This window comes from Canis lupus, chromosome 19 (assembly GCF_011100685.1).
Source record: "Canis lupus familiaris isolate Mischka breed German Shepherd chromosome 19, alternate assembly UU_Cfam_GSD_1.0, whole genome shotgun sequence".
Lineage (NCBI taxonomy): Eukaryota > Metazoa > Chordata > Mammalia > Carnivora > Canidae > Canis > Canis lupus.
The window spans coordinates 46,382,316-46,408,390 of record NC_049240.1 but is presented as its reverse complement, the minus strand read 5'-3'; the positions used below and the strand labels follow the sequence as shown (position 1 = coordinate 46,408,390).

General features: G+C 35.9%; 1 long non-coding RNA gene across 1 annotated transcript; it reads left to right on the top strand.

Annotated features, from left to right (window-relative positions):
- Positions 1 to 276: 276 nt before the first annotated feature.
- LOC119864398 lies at positions 277 to 16,366 on the top strand. The gene is made up of 3 exons (XR_005373817.1): positions 277 to 401; positions 4,207 to 4,322; positions 16,232 to 16,366. It is a non-coding gene; the product is annotated as an uncharacterized LOC119864398 (long non-coding RNA).
- Positions 16,367 to 26,075: the final 9,709 nt, after the last annotated feature.

Sequence of the window (26,075 nt, the reverse complement as noted above, 5' to 3'; positions counted from 1 at the left end):
TTTTAAAATTTCTTTTTTATTGTTATTTTAATACTAAAGTTTGATTCAGGAGAGCACAAGCCCTAGTGAACTTCAGATTTCAATTCACGTTAGAATTTACATTTACCAAGCATATAATTGCTTACTTTTGCTGACAGAAATATATAGATAAGACATAATTTTGCCCTCAAGAAACTCACAATCTGGTAAATGGCAAAAGAGCACATACATAACTTTAATACAGAGAGAATAAATGTCATTAACTATCATGCATCAATTTCATAGTTTATGAGGTAAATTTATTTGGCCTTGTACTAAATAAACCATTTATGGGATAAAACAAAAGACATTATATTTTGCTTTCTAGGAGAGGCTGGGCAAAGATTCAAAGCAGAAGATGTTTTCCGAGAGGACAAAAACAGGTTAGAAATTTAAAAAAATACACCAGACTCTTTGGATTCTTTGTGTAGAAACTCAGTGAAGGAAAGGGATAAAGGAAGAAGTCTCAGTGAGATCCTAGATTCCAGGATGATGTGCCCAAGATTGAAGTTAATGTTTACATTCTCTTGGCTACTGTCAAAGTTCCTTGGAGGCAGTTGAGGGCTGGAATAGAGTTACTTAAAAATGCTTAGATGTTCAGCTTCACTTGGTCACTGGAAATGTTAGACCAGTTAGCTTCACATTCTCAAACTTTTTAAAAAATAGCTTTATCAAAGTATAATTGATATTTAATGCATGCAATTTGATGATTTTGGACATATACTCATGAAATCATCACCTCAATCAAGGTAATAAACATATCAATCATTTCCAAAAGTTTCCTCATGCCTCATTGTGTGTGTGCATGTTTGTGTGGTAAGAATAATTAATATAATACTCTTAACAAAATTTTAAGTGAACTATAGAGTATTGTTGATCATAAGTACTGATCCCTACAACTACTCATAATTGCATAACTGATACTTTATGCTTGTTTTAAAACAATTCTTCATTGCCTCCTCCCCTCAGCTCTTGGCAACCACCATTTTACTCTCTTGATAATTTTAGAAATGTCATAAAAGTGGAATCATGCAGTATTTGTCTTTCCATGACTGGCATATTTTACTTAGCATGAGATCTTCCAGTTCATCCATGTCATTGCTTATCAGCATTTCCTTTTTTGAAGCTGAATAATATCCTACATTATATGTATACACCACGTTTTCTTTATCCATTCAATCTATCAAGTTTGATTGTTTCCACATCTTGGCTATTGTGAATAATGCTACAATGAACATGAGAGTACAAATATATTTTTGAAATCCTGATTTCAATTCTTTTGCATATCCCCAGAAATTGGATTATTAGATCATATGGTCATTCTATTTTTAATTTTTTTAAACTCCATATTGTGTTCATAAGTACCTGTACCATCTTACATTTCCACCACCAGTGTACTAGGGTTCCAGTTTCTCCACTTCCTCACCAATTGTTATATATATATTTAAAGTAATTATCATCTTAACAGATGTGAGGTGCTATGTCATTGTAGTTTGATTCACATTTTCCTAACAATTAAGTGGTGGTGAACTCCTTTTCATATACCGACCTTTCTTTAAGAAATTGGTGAGTTGGTTTAAATATTTCCACAACACTAAATAAAACACAGCCAATAAAAAAACGAGACAAAAAAATAACAAAATCGCCTTGTAATTTTCACAAAAACTGCTTGTCAGTGGATTATGACAATATTCACCTGAAATCTGGGACAACATCACCAAGACTTCTGAGAGGAAAATTCCAACTCCAAAATCTGGAACAGCCAGCACAGCTGTGAAGCCAAGTTTATGGGGCTTACTAGGGCAGCAGCTGGGCATGGTCTGAACAAAGAGGATAATTCCAGTGCTTTGGAGTAGAGTGCAATGAAAAGCACAGCTTAATCTCCTCTTGGTGAAGCAAGAAAATCATATTTTTAAAAAAAATCACTAAGTGATCAGCACTTTAAATAACAATGTCATTTTTAAGGCATTCTGAAAAGTTCATGTTCTTCTTCTCCCCCACACTCATTACTGTCATTCACAAATCATTGCCAAGTCAAATTTTCATCTCCCTTTGATTTTTAAACTGGGCATTGGAGTAACTTAAATAGTATTTCAATTTGTTGAGAAAATTCAATTTAAAATGGGAAAAGCAAATGAGGCCCAAGTTAAGGGCATAACCTTTGGGGGAAGAGGGATTAGAGGATATATCATTTCCTGTGTGTCCCTAACACTGGATGTTAGGCCAAAATGCTGAAAATAGACTCTGGAAGGAGGAAGTAGAACATCTGATAAAGATGTGTTAAGGTTTACCTTGGTTAAATGATCTCTTCAGTTGTTCTTTTACAAGATATTTCAGCCTGATGCGAATTATCAGAAGAGTCTTATAAAAATTTAAAGTATTGCCACGTGATATTAAAAATAAATCAGATTATGAATGAATAAAACCAGGGAATATATGGCTTAAGAGCAGGAGTGGTCTATTTAATCCTGTAGAGCAAACAAAGTTGCATAATTGTCTCACACCTTTTTTTTAAATCCTGACTATAGGTCTCCTATGATACTATCTCCCCACCTGCAATTTTCAGGATCCTTATGCTTACTTAAAAGAATAATCAATTAAAATTTAATTTAATTTTTTTAAAAGAAGTAATATAATTCAAAATAGATTTGTATTGTGGAAATAGATTCATCCATTTTTATTGAGATGTGTAAACAGTCTCATTATTTTTATAAGAATCTAATGTTTGTGTGTATGTGGAATGATGATTGCATGCCTTATCTGGGCATGAGAAAACTTCTGAATATTAGCTGATAGACAATGGTAGAAACCCACCCTGACCAGAGTAATAGAAGAGGAGACTCATCCAGGACCTAGAATGTTCTGTCCTAAATGTCAGATATGTAGAAGCTACTAGGCAAACTATTTCCACAAGTATTACTGAATGCCGGGAAATTATATTTATATATTACAAGATATATTGATCAATGTTTATATCCATGATATAGGAGATGTCTCTAGGGATTGAGTTTGTGGAATGTCAATAAAATATTGTCCAACATTTGGAATTGGACAAAAGAGAACGATGGGTATCTTTTAAGTGAAGTAATTTTGTCTGCTGGAGAAATATCTCATTTAATAGGGGTATACATTTTTTATTGTCTTTCTCTGGGTAGACTATTCTACAACTCTGTTGAACTAAAAGTTAACTTATGGAAAAATAACAGTAATGCAAATGTTCATTGCCCATATTAGGGCTTATATGTATTAGTAAATGTAACACTTGCTAAGGCTACATTAACAAAGCAGACTGAGTTGCTTAAACAGATTTATTTTCTCCTGGTTCTGGAGGCTAGAATTCTGAGATCAAAGTGTTGCCAGGGTTGGTTTCTTCTGAATCCTCTCTTCATGGCTTAAGGATGGCCATCTTCTCCCTATGTATTCACATGGTGTTTCCTCTATGTGTGTCTGTGCACTATTCTCTTATGAGGAGAGATTGGATTAGGTGAGATTGGATTAGGGCCTACCCTAATGATCTCATTTCAATTTAAATTACCTCTTTTAAAATGCTCTTTCCAAATATAGTCACATTCTGAGGTGCTGGGCATTATTAGGACTTCAACATATGAATTTTTAGATTGGGAAGACACAATTCAGCCCATAATATCATATTACTTAACGAATTGAAGAAAATTTCTAAAAGGGACTCATTTACAGTTGCATGATATCATTAAAGTTTTTCTTTTTTGAAAATGTTGATTTGTCAGGAGAGAGATGAGGGATATGCTGGAGCTTGTTAAATCAGATCCTATCTTTTGATAATAGAAAAACAAGGTCCTACCTTAGTAGAAAAGTCATGTGATTTGAAAATATTTTGCTTATTGCTTATGTTTGTATCTAACATCTATCGTTAATATTAATTTTCTTCATCACACTGGTCAGGTTTGGATGGAATCTCAGAGCAACCAAAAATCTTCATAAAGATTATGAAATTGTTGTTTCAACAACTATATGGAAAACAAATCCTCATGGTGAAAAGAAAATCCTGACCCAGAAATTACAAATCACCTTCAGTTCTTTCTCTTCTTAACTATGGGAGGAAAAGGAAAGCATTATAAGGGCAGGGGGAATTGATGTGTGTTTTGATAACAGACTAGCTCTCTGTAGAATTCTATAGTTGTCACTTTATGTTATCTTCTTTTATTAAAGCTTGCTTTATTAAGGCCTGCTGGGACCAATATTGGTTGGACTGGCTGATAACCTTCTCCAGGAAATGAAGCTGATTCTAGAGGGATGATGGTATAGTGGAGAGAGAAGTGAGAACAGTAAGTATAGATATTGAGTGTACCAGGCTCAGGTCCTTGCCTGGAAGATAAAGTGAGCTTCAATTCTAATGACTCATAACTTGACAGAAATCTATACTCCTTATTATGTAGAGATTATCTTCAAGTTAAGAAAATGAGATATAGTTCTACTCGTCTTAAAAATCAGTCATTTGAAATTGTTATGCTTAATTATTTATTGAGTAAATGTATCATAAAAGGCAAAATTTGGGAAATGTCCTATGAGTATGTAGATCAAAAAATTTAATGTCAATAAAAAAGCACAAAATAAAACACTGTGATAAACCACCATAAAGAATCTTTTCTAGTTTTAATTAGAAATTGTTACAATTTTCTAATGTCTTAAAGTTCCCAATGACAGCATAAGAAGTTGCTGTCAAGATGATCCACACCAAAGAACCTAAAACAGTTTAGAGTCTTAAAGAGGACCCATTTTATCTATAAATTTGAGCAGGATGTTCTTCCAAAAATAATCTTGATGTGATCTGCAATCTATCAATCAGGTGGTTACTAAGAGTGCCTTTACTCTGCAACAGACCACATAAGTCACTTTCAGTATTATTTACTTTCCCCAAGCCTCCATTTCTTCATATGTAAAGCAAGAACAGTGACCAAACCCAATATACAAGGTTATTATCAATAGCTGATATACTATCTTTGCCCACGAGAAGTGCTCAATAAATGGCATTTGTTATATAAATAAATATATGCAATTAATTGTGGTTTATCCAATGATGATATAAGTAGAGGAGTATCATATCATATCATTGTTTGTTTTATTAAGATGTCTAAGGCATCAGTTTGCATGATCAGGGTCGATTAATGATTGATAGCAGCCACAGAAATGTGTTAAGACTATTTTAATGATCCAGATAAAAATTATGAAGCCCTAATTTAAGGAAGTAAAGTTTGAGGAAAACAAGAAATTATACCTATGAGAGATATTAAGAATCTAAAATTGCCAAAGCTTGATCAGAGACGGTAGAACAAGTGAAGGGAATAGAGAAGTCAAACATACTCAGATTTCTGAAATGGAAAATGGAAAATGTTAAGAGGGAAAATCTAAATACTTTACAGGTTCTTAATGATCTGCTTCTTCCCTGCCTCTCTGATCTCCTTTAACAGCATAAATAGTAGAACAAAGAGAATTTTTAAAAATATAAACCAAAGCACACCACTAATCTACTTAAATCGCTCCAATGAGTTACACTGCTTTTAAGATAAAGTCCAAAATTTCCATATGGTCTAAGATTGCCATTACTGAGTTCCTGTGCTTATATCTCTGAGATTATTTTATGTCTCATCCCTCTTTAATTTCTATGTGTCTCCATTTGGAGAACACAGCAACTCGGATTTTTCCACTCGCTGTCCATCTGCCCTGAAGCCACTCTTCACATGCCTGGACAATTCTCCATCTGGCTTCAACTTAAATATAAAAAAACAAAACAAAACAAAACAAAAAAAAAAACTCTCCTTAGCTACCCAGGTTTTTTTTTTTTTTTTAATTGAAAGTTAATTTTTTTATTATAGCATTGTATTTATTTTTCTGAAAGGTATTGCTTACAATATGTTAAATATATTTATTTATTTGTTTAATTGTTTATTATCTAGCATTTCCAAAGATTTTCAACTGCATGAATGCAAGGACCATGTCACTTTGCATTAGCTACTGTGTACCTGTCATTTATCATGGCACCTGGCATGTAGTAGGCAGATAATATATATATATCTCCATGAAAGGATGAATCTCCAGTAGGAAACATAGATATTTGTGGCTTGAAAAAGGTTTCTAAATGGAAATATGGAACATAATCATTGCCGTACAGAGAGTAATTAAAATCTCTGGATAAAATGTAATGACTAAAGGAAAACAAATAGAAGATGTGAACTAGGATTAATCCTGGGGCAGGCCAATACTTTCATTAAAAGCTTTTTTTTTTTTTTTTTTTTTTTTTTTAGATGTCTGGTGGCTGCCTTTAGCTCAGGGTGTGATCCTGGAGTTCTGGGATTGAGTTCCACATTGGACTCCCCATGGGGAGCCTGCTTCTCCCTCTGCCTATGTCTCTGGCTCTCACTCTCTCTGTGTCTCTCATGAATAATAAAATATCAAAAAAAAACTTTTTTTGATTCATAAGTGATACATGTTTGTTGGAAAAATAAAGGTTCCACTATTCACTACCTCAACTAGTCTTAGGATGACCACTGTCAATCATTTTGTAAATATCTCTGAATATATATTTTAAGAATATGCAAACCTATAGTTGAAAGAAAGAAAGAAAGAAAGAAAGAAAGAAAGAAAGAAAGAAAGAAAGAAAAAGAAGAAGAAGAAGAAGAAGAAGAAGAAGAAGAAGAAGAAAAGAAAGAAAGAAAGAAAGAAAGAAAGAAAGAAAGAAAGAAAGAAAGAAAGAAAGAAAGAAAGAAAGAAAAAACAGCACTCACCAGAGTTTCAGGTGATTATGGTATTTGGTCTGGAAAATACCTTTCACTAGACAACTTACTATGGGAGGTAAGACTCTCTAGCAGATTGAAAGAACTAAAGTATGAGCAAAATGAAGGACTTTCAGTAAGAAGAGGAATAATTTGTGTTTATGTCTGACAAGATAAGAAATGTGTTAAAAAATTGAGGTGGAAACAAAAGTGATAGCCAAAATTTCTGGGACCCTGGGCATTTCTCTTCCATCTCCTTTCAAATTTTAGTAGTTTCAAAAAAAAAAAAAGAAGACTTCAGGGTGTGTGGGTGTAAGTTTGTGCTCCAAATCTATCTTCATGCTTGGGCAGAGATAAGAAAGCATGAGTAATAGAAAATGCGGAGAGAACACTTGTGTCCCAGATAATGGAATTAGCTCATGGCTGAATTTTATAAAATTTCCTAGTAATAACTGGATAATTTACATACACTTTTCTTTGTTTACTTTCATAAAAGGATACTCTAACTGTTCAACAACAACAACAACAACAAAAACCAATAGCTAAGCCTTATCCCATACAAATTAAATCAGAATCTCTGGAGTAGGGCTCCAAAATTCACATATTTTGGAAGCTTGCCAAGAAATTTTAGTGTGTAGCCAAAATTGAGATCCACAGGCAAAAAGATAAAAATTATTGAATGCCTTCGGAAAACTTTGGCTTTTGGGGCATGGGGGTGGCTGTCAGTTATGCATCTGACTGTTGGTTTCGGCTGGGGTTGTGGTCTTAGGGTTGTGAGATAGAGCCCTGCATCAGGCTCTGTGCTTAGCACCAAATCTGCTTAGAGTTTCTCTCTCCTTCTTCCTCTACCACTGCCTCTGTTCGCTCTCATTCTCTCAAGTTAATAAATAAAAATTTTAAAAAGAAAACTGGCTTTTACATTCAGAAAGATAGGAAATCACTGAAGGGTTCTGAGGAAAGGAGAGATGTGATCTGATTTTTATTTTGAGAGGATCTCTCTGTCTCCTGTGTTTAGAATAGACTGTGCTAGAAGGTGGATAAGAAGAGACAAAGCAAGAAAACCAATTAAGAGACAATTGGCACCAACATGCCCAAGATGATAGTGAAAATGAAAAGTGAAAGAGATAGAAGTAGTGAGCTTCTAAGTGTATTTTAAAGGCAGAATTGACCTAATTTGCTGCTGAGCTGTCTGTGAAACATCAGATAGAGAGCGGACTCAAGAGTATCTATCTGCAAGGCTTTTGATCAAGGCAAATAGGAAAACAGAATTCCTAAAATTCCTGAAATGAGGAGCACTAGAAGAGCTGCAAATTTGAGGATAGAGTGGGATTTTATGTTCAATTTATTTTTATTTTATTTTATTTTATTTATGTTCAATTTAATGCCCATTTTAGGCTTTTTAACTTACTTCTTTATTTAAACATCCATTTAAGTTTGAGGTGCCGCTTAGACTTCAAGTGAAGATTTCTAATAGGCAATTTTTAAAAAAATATTTTATTTATTTATTCATGAGAGATACAGAGAGAGAGAGAAGCAGAGACACAGGCAGAGGGAGAAGCAGGCTTTATGCAAGGAGCCTGATGTGGGACTCCATCCTGGGACTCCAGGATCACGCCCTGGGCCGAAGGCAGGTGCCCAGGGTATGAGGTTGAGCCACCCAGGGATCCCCTCTAACAGGCAATTTTATGTGCAAATGTGAAATTGAGAATTGTTGACCACAGACGTAACTCATGAAGTCTTCAGAATACAAGTAGTATGCAATTACCTGAGCTATGATGGAACAATCTAGGAAGTGGAGGTCCACAAGTAAGCAGAGATACCTGAGGACTGAGCTCTAGGATTCACCAAAGGTGAGAAATCCTAGAGTTAAAGACAAGCCAGGAAAGAGAATGTGTATGTGTGGGGGATGGGGGTGAGAGGGTGTCACATGGGAAGAGGAGAACCTGCAGAAAGTGCTATCCTAGGAGAAAAATGAAGAATCTTTAAAGAAAGAAGAGTGAATAACTATGTCAAAGGCTGTCTATAAGTTACAAACAATGAGGACCTCAAAGCCTCATTAGATTTAGCAAGATAGAAGGCATTGACCACCTTGATGGGAGCTCAGTGGTCTAGTGCTATGGGCAAAAGAAATGGCAGGAAAAGAATTGGAGACTACAAAATAGGCAACTACACATTTACCCTAAAGGCAAGAAGAGAAATGCCCTGACAATGGTACAAGAGGTATGAGGTCATAGAAAGGAGATATATATACAAATATATACATATATATATATATATATATTTTTTTTTTATTTACATGACAGATGTTGCAGCATGACTGACAGAAAAGATAGATTTAAAGACTTACTCATTTGTCATCAATTCTGCAAATATTATTCTTGGTGTTTGTCTTTTGATATTGTTGCTGAGAGTACTGATATTTAAAGGGTAGGATAAGAAGATGAATTAAACAAAATCTGAGAATTCATCAGCCACTACATAAAATAAGACAGGAGACTGCTGAAATCAAGCATCAGGAATGTATATTTTTGTTTTTTAAAAGAAAAAAGAATGTAGACTAGTTTAGGAAGTCAAGTCAAGGCATGGCCGAAGGATAGAAGCTACAAGAAATTTATACTAATTCTAGAGGGATTTCAGGAGGCTAGTAGAATTCTTACTTAAATCTCTTCTCCCAGGCTATTTGGATCTTCAGGGTAGGGTGTGTGCGTGTGTGTGTGTGAGTGTGAGAGTATGTGATGTATATAAACTGAAGAGGAAACAGAAAAAGAACCTTTCTGCTTGAAACTGGTAATGTATAATCTTTCTCTGTACAAGTGACCTTTAATGCTCTTGGACCACTTGAAGAAGACATCAACATGTGTATCTCTTTTAAGACCGAAGTATATATTTTTGAAGACCTGATATATAAAAGTAGTAAATCTTTAAAACCATTCTGCATTGTCAGCATACAGACAACATGTATATTTCTAAAAATAAAACAAAACCTAGGTTATAGAAGTCCTTAGCCAGAAGTTTGAAGGCATTTACATATGCATTTTAATATAAAAACGTAGTCACTTAAACGCATACTGTACCCATCACAACTCAGAACCCTCTTAAACTACATAATTGCAACAACTCTTGTATTGCCATCTGCCACAAAGACGGTATTCACTGAAAAAGAACCAGATGTGGTAAACAAATTAACACGTGCACCATTGTCAAATGCTGCTGTTCTAAAGTATGTAAGTGACATGGCAATTAATGCCTGTGAACAGCTGGTTTTAAAGAGTATGAAAAGTGATTACTTTGCCCCATAAATGGACAAATCCACAGATGTTTCAGGTTGTGCTCAGTTGTTGGCATTTGTAAGATATATTTTGGAAAACACTGTGAATGAAAGCATGCTGTTTTGTAAAACTTTGCTGGATGGCATAATAGAAGAAAACTTTCTTAAATATTTCAAGTCACAGTACGGATTTTAGGGTAAGTGAGATGCAGTATGCAGTGCTTAATATGGACTCCAGCAAATCAAAAATCGGGGGGAAAAATAGCCTTTCTTCCTCACCACAATCATCTAAATGATCATGTCTTTGGAGAGATGAGAATAAATGTCATCACTTGTCGAATCTCTTCTACTTGCAGATCTTCAATGGCAATGATGGAAGAATTTAAAATTGGCTAATTAAAATGTGCACAAGTGTTACCTTCTTTCTTGATCAAAAATTAAGCTTGGCAGACTAATTAATAATCCATTTAGTTTTCAAGGTCAGCTTCCTGGAATATCCTTTCTGTCTCACCTTTTGAATGATATAAACATTTTTGAGACAAGGAGAAATATATCCTTATCCTTGCTGACAAAATTGAAGCTGCCATAGAAGTTAGTCAATAAAATTAGAAGGCAATATTAGTTTTATCTTCCATGAAAAAAGTATATAACCACCCACCAGCTTTATTATTCAATAATCACTTATGAACCAAATTGGAAAATATTGATAAGAAAATAGTTTCTCAAAATAATTATATTATTTTCTTTCCAGAATCACTTCATAAATATGAGGTTATTTTCCATGTTTATCCTTAAATATGAGTTCTTTGTTGTTTATCACAATAGAATTTCAGCCTTACTATTAGCCGGCATCACAAAACCATCTGATCATTGACTGTATTTCAAATGCATCAGAAAATATATTCAGATTATATATGACATTAATTTGAGAAAAAACTATTTGAATCAACTGCTTCATGTGTTAAGGAATTATTATAATTGTGATAGTTTAGTAGCATAAGTTCACACCCATGATTGCAAATTAAAGAAAGAAGATTCCAGCATTAAAATAAAAAAGGAATGTGGGTTATTTTCTACTTCACCAAAACAATCAGAGTTCATAGATATAAAATCAGTCACTTTCATTCAAACATTCTTAATCAATACAGATAGAGATAGTGATGCATGAAGAAGCAGATTTAAAACTACCCAAAACAAACCAGAGTCATATCTTTCTATTCTTCTCACGCATGGACAACACCTGCACAATCCCGGCCACCCTGCAACTTCAGCTGCTTTCTGTTTAAATCTGGTTTAGAAAAAAGTCACAATGAGTCCCTTTGTATTTTATGTGTCTAAAACAAGAAATAGACATCAATTTGTTGTGCCCAAGTTTGCGAATCCGAGAAACCACCAAGGAGCCGACACCAATGCAAACACACGACGGGTTTATTAGCAATCTCGAGCTTGGGTCCAAGTATACCCATCACAGAGGAGCAGGGACTTGGACCCCGAAGTGGGTTACAGCTGAGTTTTTTATAGGCTGGTCTAGGGGATTTTCAGAAGGGGTGGAGGAATTTCTCAAGTTCTGTTTACATTCTGATATGGGGCTTTCAAGGGCACTGAGCTCTGTTCTCATTCTAATACGGGACTTTCTACCATGGGCGTGGGCTCTGTTGTCTTTCTGATATGGGATTCCCTGCCAAGGACATTGAGGACATTATGCAGCTTTTCCCATAAAGTTCAGCTCTTATTCACAGGGGCCTAAGATGGCTGTACTTGTGCTAATGTTAAACTTTAGGTGGGATGGCCTTAATTTTTCTTGGCCTCCACAAATTGATTGAAAGAAAATGTAAAAGAAATGGATCAGTGGTCAAATACATCTAAACATTAGTATGAAAAGAAGAACTAAAATCTCTGTATATCTGATGTCTTTTCTTATGACAATAGAATAACATAAATAAGATTTACTCTTCTACTTTAAAAAGTTAAAAAAACAAAATCTATAAAATGATGGACACCAGACCACAGGAATAGCAGATGATAATCTTGGAGAGAAGGAAAACAAAAAGAAGTGAGCTCTTTGATGACTCCAGGATACTATGTAGACATGATATTTAGAAATGCAAGTTGAGAGACATAGTTTAGATTTCAAGGAGGCCAAGTCAAGTAGAATTGCAACACAGAGTGTCATACAGGGCCGGACTGAAGATGGATGGAAAGGGAGAGGGAGAGAGAGCTGGAGATATGCAAATGTTTTTCCTTGAGGCTTCACCTGAATATAATCAGCACATGGTGGGAAAAGAACCACTGAAAAAGAACTTACAGAACATCCTCAGAGTTTACAGAGGGATAGAAACAGTTGTTCTCGTTAGACAATAGTTTGGTATTACTAGAAAGTCCTTCAAATGATGTGACACTTAGTAGAATCTTAGAAAGACGTTTAAGTAATAAGATCATATTAAAACAATATTGCTCTAGATCCATCTAGCATAGCAAACTTCAAAAAAAATCAAATTGCTTCCAACTAATTTAACTTCATGCAGAATAAGATTTTAGTTTTCTCAGAATAAGATTTTAAAATATATAAAGGCATATAAAATTATAGCATACCAATCACAAAATTCATAACTGACAAAACAGAGGGAAAGAAAGAGGAAAGGAAAGGAAGGAAAGGAAAGGAAAGGAAAGGAAAGGAAAGGAAAGGAAAGGAAAGGAAAGGAAGAAAGAAAAATAAAGGAAAAGAAAAGAAAAGAAAGAAAAGAAAGAAAAAAAGAAAAGAAAGAAAAGAAAAGAAAGAAAAGAAAAGAAAGAAAGAAAAGAAAAGAAAAGAAAAGAAAGGAAAAGAAAAGAAAGGAAAGGAGGAGGGAAGGAGGGAGGGATAGCAGGAGGAAGGAAGGAATTACCAGACATATGAAGAGGTCAAGCAAATACAATTAATAATGAGAAGAAAAATTAACCAACAGTAGCAGAACAAAAAACAAAAAACAAAAAAAAAGAGGAGACACAAATAGAATAGTAGACAAGGAAATTAAAACCACTATTATAAACATGCTCCATACACACAAAAAGATATAGAACTAAGTATGAATATTAAAAGGAGAGGCATGTAAGATATAAAAATGGCCAAAATGAACTTCAAGTCATAAAAGAAAATGGAATGAAAAATGCTTTGGATGGGATTATAGTAGATTATATTCTGCAAAGAAAAGATAAAGGAAGTTAAATACACATGAATAGGAATACACAAGTTGAAAAACAGGCAGAAAACATAATTTACAAAGGTACCATATTAATAATGTAAGATGTTAATAAGAGGGAAAGCTGGTTATAGGGTATATAAGAATTCTCTGTACTATCTTCACAACTTTTCTGTAAATTGAAAACTATTCTAAACTGTAAATTGCATTTAAAAAATTGAATGGAGAATAGTGAGCTCAGGGACAGAATCAAGTGGCCTATATTTATGTAATTAGAGTTCCGGCAGAGGAGAAAGAACTGACAGAGCCAGGAAAAAATATTTGAAGAAATAATAGTTAAAATCTTTCTAAATTTGATGTAGCTATAAACCTACATATTCAAAAAGCTCACTGAAACCCAAGTAAAGAAACATGAAGGAAACCATTCCAAGATGCATCATAGTCAAATTGCTTAAATAGTCCATGATCTATGTGATAAGAAGAATGATGTTAAATCCTTTTTGTTTTCTGCACATTCATTCATAAAATGACCTCTGAGTTACTCTCCAGAGTTATATTTTGCCACAACAACCTACACTACTGTCTAGATTTTTTATACAACCAAAAGTTTCAGGAAAACTTTATGGTCTCATGTATCCACTTCTGCATTAAATGCATTTAGTGATGTTCCTGTTTTTACGTAATCCAGGACCACATATTTGTTTCCAAACATTATGTTCAAATGTCATTTCTTAAATGTCTTCCCCAAGCTTCTTCTATGACCTCTATAGGTACTCAGAAAATGCTTGCTGAATGAATGAGAAATGGATGGAAAAATGAGTTCCTTAAGCCTTAAGGCAAGGAAAAAAGACATGGCAATTGAGAGCAAGGTAGATTATAAATCTAAGTATATTAGTACAAATATCCTAGTAATTCCTTTGAGGAATGGGCACCACTGGACTAGTGGGTGGTTATTCTAGTTTAACAGGAAAAGATGAATTTTTATGGGGAATGCTTTCCCAGTTTCTCATGATGGTGAGAATGGGGACACTATCTTACAGTTCCGTTAGTTTCTGCAGGGGAATCCACACGCACACACGGATGTATGCATAGGTTCCAGCAGCCATGAAGACAATGATGTCAGTATGCAGCCAGGTCTCATGATATGGTTTTGAAAATCTAGAATCCATGGAATAATAACAACAGTAACAAACACAATTTTTTAACCAAGCTTATTCTCAGGCCCAAGGCTAGGACTAGAATGACACAATGAGGTTACTTGTTGCAGCACAAAATTTAAGGAGGCACCTCAAATCCCAGTAATCAAGACATATTTTATAGAAACATTTTTTAAAAAAAGAAAGACTAATATAAAAAAATCTATGACAGACCATTATATCAAAATTAGAAACAACAACAACAACACAGAAACAGTACTACTCATTTTTTCTTTTTCCTTGGTGCTTAATATGTCTCAGAATGATGCTTTCACTGATTCTGGTTAAGAATTATGTTTTGAGGGACACCTGGGTGGCTCAGAGGTTGAGCGCTGCCTTCAGCTCAGGGCATGATCCCAGGATTTGGGATAGAGTCCCGCATCAGGCTCCCTGCGGGGAGCCTGCTTCTCCCTCTGCCTATGTCTCTGCCTCTCTCTCTGTGTATCTGTCTTTCACGAATAAATATATAAATCTTAAAAAAAAAAAAAGAGTTATGATTTGACTGAAAAAAAGAAACAAAAAAGAAAAAAGTAAGAAAACAAAACAAAACAAAAACTATGCCAACAATCTGTAGTTGAAGGCCCATTTAAAATACTTGTTACTTAGCTGGGAGGGTTACCACTTCCTTTGACCCATCCCCGCCCTTTGCAGCATCAAGTTGGAAACAAATGCCACATCAGAGTCAACGTTCACAGTAGGATTATAGTTAGACAGTCCAAACAAACACGTAAGACGATACAGACTCTTGTCTGACTCTGAGTTTCCTTAAGGAAATCAACCAAATCTCTCTGGATCTTAATTTTTTAAATGGTTAGAAATAGTACTATGCAAACAAACAATCAAGAACTACAAACAAAAACTCCTTGTGTTTGTTTCACAGTTACCACACTGTGAAAGTAAAAAATATGTTTTTTGCCCTGACCTTAATTGACTTCAAATGTAAGTGTTCTTAATTTCAAAGATGGACTTTCCAGGAAAAAGTTTTGACCCTAGCCAGTTCACGGATGTGAAAGCAAATACCTTTCAGAAATACAGAAATACAGCTCTGCTTGGCCGAGTGCCTGCACAAATATCTGACAGTAAGAGCGAGGCGGCTTTAGAGCAGGACGCTGAATGGAACTGGAAGGAATACCACAGACTCAAACTTACAGCCCCCCCTTGACCAGATGGCACAGCTGTGGAGTGTGATCTATGTCAGACCAACAGAAGGGGCAATGGAACCAGAACTGAACTGATGGACTTCAAACAAAAACACCAGGAACTTTGCAATACACTCTAAGGCTACAGGTTGAGCACAGCTCAATCATGTCACTACCTAATAGCTGACTCTTCTATGCCACTTTAAAATCTACAAAATGTTTTCACAAACAACCCCTTTGAGCCTCCTAGCTCAAGTAAAAGAACTGATATAAATAATGTAAGCATTGACATCACATGCTACATGAAGAAATATGAGACCTGAAGTAGACTTGTTCAAGTTGAATCTAGTGAGTAAGATTTGGAGTAGTTCCTGGAGCTATCTGGTCCAAAACTCAGGATTTTTAAAATGTTATATCCTTCTTTGCATTGCACTGTCATACACAGAGTGGAAAGAATATCAAATTCCTTTTCCTTTTCTTACATCAATATATGTCAAAAATCCCTTGCCTTTATTTTTGTGAACTTTAATTCCGTATTATTTTGAAACAAACTCAAAGGTACAAAAAATTGAAAGAAGAGCACAAATAAATTATCTTCCCTTTATCATTTGAAAGAGTTATTTATACGATGTCCCCTCTCGCAAATGTGTAGTTTTAAACAAGAGCTTTTTTTTTTTTACAGAGCACAACAGAATCAGCAAAATAGAGAAATTAACATTGACACATCACTACCATTTACTCAACAAAGTTGAATCCAAGCCACCATCTAAGTTTTACCTAGTGTTCCAGAAATGTTCTTAACTGCAAAAGAATACAACTCAGAAGTCTGTGGGGTAGTCTTGTTTAATCTTCCCCTTCAAAATAAAACCTTTTCTGTGTCTTTCATTGGCTTTCATCATACTGCATCTTCACAGAATCAGGCCAGAAATCTGATAGACGATACTTCAATTTGAATTTGTCTGAGGTTTACTCACAGCTGGATTCTGATTGTGCATTTTAGGAATACCACAGAAGCAATATTGTGTTCCCATTGCATTTTATTAGATTGTCCAAGTTTTCAATTTGCTTTAGGCAATGTTAATTTTGGTTACTTGGTGAAGATGGTGGTATCTACTGTGCTTCTCTACTACACAAACTTTCAATTTATTCATTTATTTTTGTGTATCACTGTGAGCCATGTTGCCTATATTATGCAGTGGGCTGTAATCTAATATTATTATTTATTTTGATATTGATATTTATTTTGATAATTTTGTTATTTATTTGGATAATTTTTGATAATTTTGATAATTTTGATATTTATTTTGATAATTTTGTCCCAGAATTAGCCAGTGGAAGTCCCTCAAGCTACCTTCTGTGTTCCTTTGGCAATCCTTTTCATTGTTTGAGACTTCTATTATTCCTGGTGTGTGATATTCTAGGCTCATGTTGTCCTTTCCTGGCCTACTTCTGGAAAGAGATTTTTATGCAAGGATTCCTAGTTATTTTGGGGGAGAACAGAATTTAGAAACCAACACCTGGGTTCAAGATGTGCTTATTCCTTTATGTGCTTGCTTCCAGGCTTTCCAAATGGAAAAAAAAAGAAAAAGAAAAGAAAGAACTAGAAAAAAAACATATATAAACACGTATACATTGACATCTCTAGTTATTCCTATATTTATTTCTAGTTTGAAAATCACAGGTTCACACTAATGTCTTTAATTTCAATGTAATACTGCAGGGCTCATCTTAGTTTCCCCCCGTCCATATTTGTCATTTCCATCTCTGATGGTGAGAAATCCAGTTCTCACTATCCCTACCTGACATTTTATTTATGTGATCAATCCCCCTCTATCTCATTGATCTCTCAATACTGCTGCCATCCCCTTCATGCACAAATTCCTCTCTTGTTCCCCTTTGCACCTCGCTGCACTGCTTCCCACCACTTATGAACGTCCTTCTCTCCTCACTTTGCTCCAACTTCCTGGATAGTATTTACCTAATATACGGAAAATGTTCTCACTTCATCCTCATTACCCTACCTAGGGCCCAACCTCTTGATGATATGGTCTCCCAGGTGGAAATAGTCTCTCTTAGCTACAGTTATGGTAGCCCTGTTGAACAGTCATATAATGCAGATACCTTTCTTAATCTCCTTGGGCTCACACACCTAGTGAAGAGATAACCCTTCTGGAGATATCTTCTTCATACTATTCATTATCTGATCCTTCATGTCAAGCTTCTCTCCCCCACCCCACCCACACTGGAGTGTATTCCTTAGGCCACTAAAAAACTGACGCTGTACTAGATTAACCCATCCACACTCTCCTCAGGCTCCCACCCTGCTTGAACCCTGGAAACTCCCTACCATCCCCCACCATAGATACCCATTTCGTTCCCCCCCCCCCTTTTTTTTACATCATCCCTTTTGAGATTCAACATCTCACATAGGACCAGCCTCTACCCACCACATGAACACCCTTCTACCCTACTTACTTCAGAACTCCTATAACTAGCCCATACCTTCATTTGGACATCCTTTCACCATGTTTTGGCTCTAACATCCCAGGTCAAGCTGCCCCCTCTTAGTGGGTATTCCTAAGCAGGGTTGGGTTTTGATCTTTTTCATTGAACCACCTCTCCTTGGAACATCCTCTTTACTCACTTTGATTCCAACATCCCACACTAAGCACTGTGCTCCCACCCCTGGCATGGACTTCTATTGTCCTCAGACCCGTGGTTCAGGAGCTCATGGGAGCCCTCATCATTGGTAGACTGAATTTTTCAAGAGAGAACAGAAAATGGAAGGGGAAGAAGAAGAGTAAAGCGTTGTGTTGAAACATAGTTAGAATGACATTCTCTCACCATTGCCCTCTTTGTTTTTCAATAGGAATTTTTATTCACAAAACTGATTTCCATGTTCTTTCATCCTGATCACATGCCACAGTCTCAGGTTGCTTACTAAGTCCACATCAGGAAATGATGTAAATAAACTAAGTGCAGGACCCATATTCATAATAAATCAACAAAATAAGCACTTGTAGAGGAATATTCTTTTAGAGGAATATTTTTTAAAAGATAACTTGGAAAGAATTCTTTTTAATGACATCAAATGATTAGAAACCATTTTCCATGATCTTAATTCACTTGATAGAATAATTGCCAATTGACAGTAATTAATTAGAAAACTTTCATGGTAATTGGACAAGATTGTCTTTATAAATGAACAAAGCCAATTGATTTTTTTTTTTTTTTTGCTCTATCAGAAAAAAAGTATGAAAAACAATAGGAAAAAGCTTTAAAGCTGTAACATCAGCAGGGAATTATTTTGACAGCACACTTTATAAGGAAAAGTATGTTTGAAATATGCTGGCCTAGTTGTTCTTTTTCAGAACCTTATTTCATTTTTATTTTTAGACTCTTTCCTTACTGAGTATGCTCTTGGCCTTTGAAATATACTATATTGCTTTTGAAGGTGTGTGTATATGTATCTTACTTTAAAGAAGCTTTTTAGGTTGCAAAGTCTGATGTACTTGTATGGTTTGTAAGCCCAGATCAACTAAGATCATTTTTAGGATGATGCATGGCAGCTAAGCAGATTCGTATTACTAAGTCACCAAAACCAACATGCCTAACATGTTTCATTATCAAGTCACTCTTCATCCTCCAGGCAGCATACTGGAAAGGACAAGAAGGTCTGAACTGTGACATGTATTAGGACAATCTCAGCATCACCTGTCCACACACTATTTTTTTCTCCCACATCAGCATCTTTAGATCAGGGCAAAGAAATTGGAAGAAAGGAGGCTGAGATATTTAAAGTACTGTATAGCTAAGTTTTCTGAACAAAACAAAGGGCACAAAGCACTGCTGCCTTTACCAACAAACATAGAAAAGTACATTTGTAGTAATGGTTACAAAGCAAATGCAAAATATCTATAGGCACAAAGGCAGAAAATGTTCCTAGAAATCAGGGCAGACCAGTGCTGTATTCATGCCACTACATATGGTGCCTAAGGTTTGCAGCAGAGGTGTCTGTAGCAAAACATGACACCTAAAAATAATTGCAAGTGGTATAAGCCCAATTCTGGTGTTCAAATCTCACATCAGAATCCCCATAGCACTCCGTCTACATACAACTGTGAAAGATTTAGAAAGGTCTAGGTGTGGAGATTCCAGTTAGGGACATACTGGAAATTTTCCACTTTATTCATGCTCTTAAGTTTATTGTTTACTGGTCACTTGTGCTCTAATTACATCAGACTTAAGTTATTGTGGCCCAAGAAATGCTTTTTTATATATGACTACCCAGATTTACTCAAAACATAAATTTATGAGTTTATTCACCTGAAAATTGTTATATATACTATATATAAATATATACATATATATGGTTCTAAGTAATATACATTGTTATATGAATTGATACAGATAAACATATATATATAATATATTATATATGGTTCTCCTACCTAATGAACTTCCTTTTGGCATCTCACAGAAATCAGCATACTCTGATTCAAACTTTGACAGCAGTTATCTTCCACTATCTCTTCTTGCTTTGACTGCCATCTGGCCAGACTTCTCTAGATCTTAGGCAATCCTTTTGGCTTGCTTGACTTAAAAAGATCTGTCAGTTTCATCACAACTCAAATCCTCCTGACCCATGCCTGGTGGGCCTTCCTCTCCAGGCTTCCCTTGAAAGACAAAGGAATAGAAACTTACAGTGCTGGCTATACATCTTATTAATGTCAAATGAGGCCAAGTAGGATTTTCTTTGTTTTCTGAAAGTGTGACCCAATCAGAGAAAAGTATATGATTAAGAACTGAAATGAGACAAGCTCTTGGAGAATGCTGTGAATGTTGTTGGAGAAAAGTGTTCCCCTTTCCAAAGCCAAAGGATTACTTCTTAAGAACGGGTACCCAAAAGAAAGGGAGATACTTTTCTTCCTCAACGGCAGTCTGCTTGGCAGTGAACTCACCATGGTGCTCCTGTACTACACAAGCATAAAGAGAGAATTGAAAAGAAATGGTAAAACTAAGAAAGGGAGAACTGGATAGAGTTCCTTATCCTTCACCAATTGTCAGTGTCTGTTGTGAAGAGAGAGAAGGAACTTCATTGATAAGAGGCTCTGCAGTACCTTGATGCTGGTGGGAAACAAGTGGCATTGAAATAGGTCTAGCCAGAGCCTTATCTCTGATATTAAGAAATTGTGCTATACAGCACCACTTTGGAATGGAATCTTAACCTCTAACATAGATGTCCTTCCAAGAAAGCCAGCATTTACATAACTGCTACATAAAAAGCAAGAGTAACCAGTTTCAGTTATCTAGAGAAACAACCATAGCTGTTTAATCAACCTAGCCAGATTGCCAACAATCCCAGTTAAGTCAAGAACACTCCCATTTCCCCCTCTCTATTCCTCCTTCTAACTAGCCCTAGGAAAGGAAGGAGGGGAGTGTGAAAATGGTGATCCTGTCAGATATTTCCTCTTCCTGCTCCTCTTTCAAAACACTGAAGCCATAAGAGATTTTGCCTGGGATGGTGCGCAAAAGAATAAAAGTTTGAATCCAATTTAATGTGAATGTTTCTTAACATTTAGCATATTAAATACTGAAATGAAACTCTTCTAATCACTGAGAAATGACTGTAAATTTATTGAAAATTCCAAGATATTAACAGACTCACTGCATAGTACTATTTGGATAAATAAAATTGTTACATGTTTATATCATCAAAAGTTGATATTTCTTAATAAACTGGTTTACTAGTTAAATGATCCTGGCTATTCACTTATACTTTTTGAATTTTGAAGTTGAAAGCATGACTTTAAATTTGGACAGCTAAAGTTATGAGCAATGGAAATCCATGAAGTATAGTAAAAAGCTGACAGAGTGGAAATATTTTTCCTTCTGCCTTTAGTCAGTAAGATGAAAAAGGGCTCTACTGCATGGATTTGAAGGTCAACGTTGTATGGTAAAAAGCTTTAATTGAATTTAGGACAGAAGGAGAACACTGAAGGAAGACCTATCTCAGGCATTAGGAGGTAGGAAATGACATTAAATGGCCAGAGCTAGAATAAGACAGGTCGCAAACAAGGAAAGAGAGGGATATGACAAACCTAAAGCCAAATGTCAAAGCAGAATAAATTTTAGAAGTAAAAACAAATAAAAAAAAACTAAAAAAAAATAGTTTTAAAGGCAGAAAGTTTTAGAGGTCCATAGATAATTACATTGAAATATTGTTGAGGCATGTTTTCATTTCACTGAGTAAGTATCAACGAGTATGAAACCCGCTACTTGATGGCACAAGAGTGAACATGATACAGTCATATCTTGCCCCCAAATTGCTTATATCTAAAGAAACTGTAAGATCCTAATGTTTTCATTCTCACATTTCTTGCCAATTAAAATGTTTTATAAACTTTATTTTACTAAAATATTTCTGATTCTCTCAATATAGTTTATTTTTAAAAATTTCATTCCAAATTGAGTTATTAATCTTAATGGTTAAATTCTACCAAAATTCTTGTCACTAGGACAATGGTTTTTACAGGCAGTCAATCTAGACAGAATTAAGTCTAAGATTCACTTAGAAAGCTATAGCTATATGCTACTGATTTTGTCTCTCTGGACCACAGAATACTGGTCGTCACAAGCAGGTAGAGTTGGCTTAGCAGGGTTGTTAAATAAAAGGATGCTGTAGTCATTCATTAACTTGAGGGTTGTTCAATATGGACTATCTGTTGATAATTATATCTGCCTAGACTCTACGGATGGAAAAGGACTATAATCACTTCTCTTTGGATATACCCTTCAGTGAGGTTCTATTTCGGATTTCTCTTTCAAAGTATATGACAAGAGCTCTAATTGGGGAGGAAGTCTAAGGGTTGCATTTCTTTAAAGCTTTGGTTGGGCTACGCTTTCTCTCTGAAATGCTCAAGTCTATTATTTCTTTTCTGGCTTCCATACTTTTCTATGTTGTCATGTATGAGGCTTATTATTACTTACAGACAACTTTTGGTTTTTATATTTGCATTTGTTCACAATAACTTTCTCTAAGTACAGAAATTTTGCTCTGTATCACAAACTTCAAAATTTTAGGTTTTTTTTTTTCTCTGCTTATTATTGGGAATGGCTGCACTTACTGTCCTCTAACTCTAGCTTAGTTAAACGTGCTATCTGTACTCTAATTGCTGCATATTCACCTGCCGTCATCACCATAAGATCTCTTCTGGTGAAGGGATTTTGAGACAGTCATTTGTAACTTAGAGTTCCTTGCTGAAAGCATTCTCCAATAAATATGTATATTACCACTGAACAAACTTCTTTATGTACTTAGCAATTGTAGTGCATCTTGCTGTATACCTCTTAGATCCTCCTTCAAGATGGAGACATTCATACCTCTGACAGTCATGAGCATAGACTGCAGATGGCTTATATTTGGTTCATTTTGGAAACTTGCCCTCAGCCTGTGGAAGCTGCCTCTCCCAAGGTCATGGTATTTGCTGGTGTAAGTAATGGTACATGCATATCTCTGAAGTCTTGGCCCTGTTACTTTAACTTGGGACAGTTCTGAGGGGCAACTCATTCCATAGATGCCCATGGGGCTGGCTGAGTCTTTTGTTGCATTTGCATTACAGTTCAGCTTTTTCCTCTGTCCCATCCTGTACCCTGCACTTTCTTACAGCTGTTATCCCAATATGTCTTCCCCAGTAGAGCCTCTGCATACAAATTCCGATCTTAGATATTGTTTCTGAAGGCTGTGACCTAACCAATTGGTGTCAAGAGTGATTCTAAAGAGTGGACTATAAAATAGGATATTAGAGCTAGGTGACCCACTGGCTGGCCACCATTGTGGATCCTATTACTGATAGTATAGGGAGTACTGATAAGCCCTGGTATGCTACAGCAATGCAATTATTAAACTTTAACAAGTAGTGAACAAATGAAAATAAATGCACTGAGTAATACAATATCTCAAGCATTTAAGAACAAAAAGAGAAGTAGTCATTATAAGGTATGGAATTAGGTGTTTCTTGAGGGGTACTATCAATGCATTGGAAATGGACAAAGAAAGACTCTGATTGATCACTGTTTTAAGGCAATATTTGAAAATCACAATGCCTCCTTGGAAATACTTTTAAAAAAATTCTTATTTACTGTTGCTAGAGAGCAGAAGTCTGGGCTTTGATAGGAAAGAATAGAAGCCTGAGATTAAGGGTATTGATATCTGGGTCAATGGTCCCTAGAACCTTGACACTTCAAATAATCTTAAGCTCTCTAGGCTTTTAGAAATGTTTCATTCCACCCTGTTCAAAGACCTTGATTTTATCCATACTTAATGATGATGCAGACACTTCTGCTTGTAGACAATACATTCCTCCCTCAGCCTATGCCTCCACTTCTGCTCCTTGCCAGAAGACTCTCAACTAGCGTTAAATTACAGATTAAATTGGCTGGGGAAGTGCTGGGTCTGCTAAAGGGAAAAAAATCACTAAGTGCCAAGGAAACTGCAGGATCTAGCCAAGATTATAGACAGGACCCTGGGAAGAATATGTGGGATTAGATCTGAGGGTGCTAGATCAAGGATAACAGACTATACCGTTATATAAGGGAGAGTTTCTTCATAAAAGAACAGTAAGAACAAAGAATTTAATCCTTTGACAAGGACATTGGGAGATGGTGCTAATCACTACTGGGTGGCTTGTGAAAGGCTGGAAAAACTGATAATCCTCACTAAATAAAGAGAAATGCAGAAACACCCTGGTAAACACTAGAGAAAAGATAAAATGCTCACAAACATGGGCAATTAGAGTTCATATAATACACAAATCTGTGGAACCCTATGGGGATCTTGAGTGCAATTTGTTTAGCAAGTGACGAAGAAAAGTGTTAGTGAGGGGTATACCAGTATTGTGAATATCTGTGATGGCTATCCTCTGTAGGCTAGCTAGGAATGATTTAAAAAGATGATATTATCTGATTGAAAGAAAGGTGATGGAATGCCACATTAATGGAGGCCAGGTGGCAAGGCTTAATTGTCAGGAGAAAGATGAATGAAATTACTGAAATATGTGTCAAAGTCAGAGTGGAAGCCAGGGACTGAAACAACCATTGCTATGGTAACTGATAATAGAACACAATGCTTCTGGGAAAAAAGCTATATGGTAGCCAACAATGACATTGCTTGATTTATAAAATAAAACAAAGTAAAACAAACGTTATCCATACTGGTTGAAAAGGAAATCAAGAAAAGCAGCCCCGATAAAATCATGATATTGTACCCAGTTTCTACATTCCAGTCAATTTAAAGATGGACTGAGTTAAAGATTTTGTGTATTTGAGAGAGAGCAGAGCAAGAAAGTGAGACAGAGAGACAGAGCACCAAGAAGGAGGAGGGGCAGTTGGAGACGGAGAAGCAAGCTCCCCACCGAGCAGGGAGCCAGGGATCAGGACCTGAGCTGAAGGCAGACACTTAACTGACTGAGCCACCCAGGAGCCCCAGAATCTGTGAATATTAACTTAACAATCATTGCCTGGGAATATATGTCAGAGAGACAATAAATGGACAATAAATGAACCTGGCCCAAGTTCACTTCACTCTGGTTTCATTTGTTCCACAGACACACAGCAGTTAGTAATTTTCCAACTCTTCAAACATATAATCAGGGATCCCTGGGTTGCGCAGCGGTTTGGCGCCTGCCTTTGGCCCAGGGCGCGATCCTGGAGACCTGAGATCGAATCCCACGTCGGGCTCCCTGCATGGAGCCTGCTTCTCCCTCTGCCTGTGTCTCTGCCTCTCTCTCTCTCTCTCTCTCTCTCTCTCTCTGTGACTATCATAAAATAAATAAAAATTAAAAAAATTAAAAAATTCAAACATATAATCAAAACATATATCTTATTTGTTAGTAAAATCCATGTTCTGGGGATCCCTGGGTGGCGCAGCGGTTTGGCGCCTGCCTTTGGCCCACGGCGCGATCCTGGAGACCCAGGATCGATTCCCACGTCGGGCTCCCTGCATGGAGCCTGCTTCTCCCTCTGCCTGTGTCTCTGCCTCTCTTTCTCTCTCTGTGACTATCATAAATAAAAAAATTTAAAAAAATATTAAAATCCATGTTCTGGTTACTATTGCATATAACAAATTATCCCATGTCTTAGTGGCTTAAAATAAACAATTTATTTCTCTCATGTTTGTGGATCCAGAATTCAGAAAGAATTCAGTTGGACAGTTCTTACTCAGGGTTTCTTGTGCTGGTGTGGTCAGAGGTTGTAGTCATCTGAAGACTCAAATGGATTAGATATTAAAGAGAACTCACTCACCTGGATACCATTTGATACTGTTGGTTAAGGGCTCAGGTGAGGATGTCATCTACAGGACTGCATGCTGAGTCTCTAAGGTGTTTGAGGTTCTTACATGATAGCTGTTTTTTTTCCAAGCAAGCATTTCATGGGAAGTAGGTAGTGCATGGCCTTTTCTGACATAACCCTGAAAGACATATAGCATTACTTTCACTGCATCATCTAGTGATTAAATCAGTCATGGA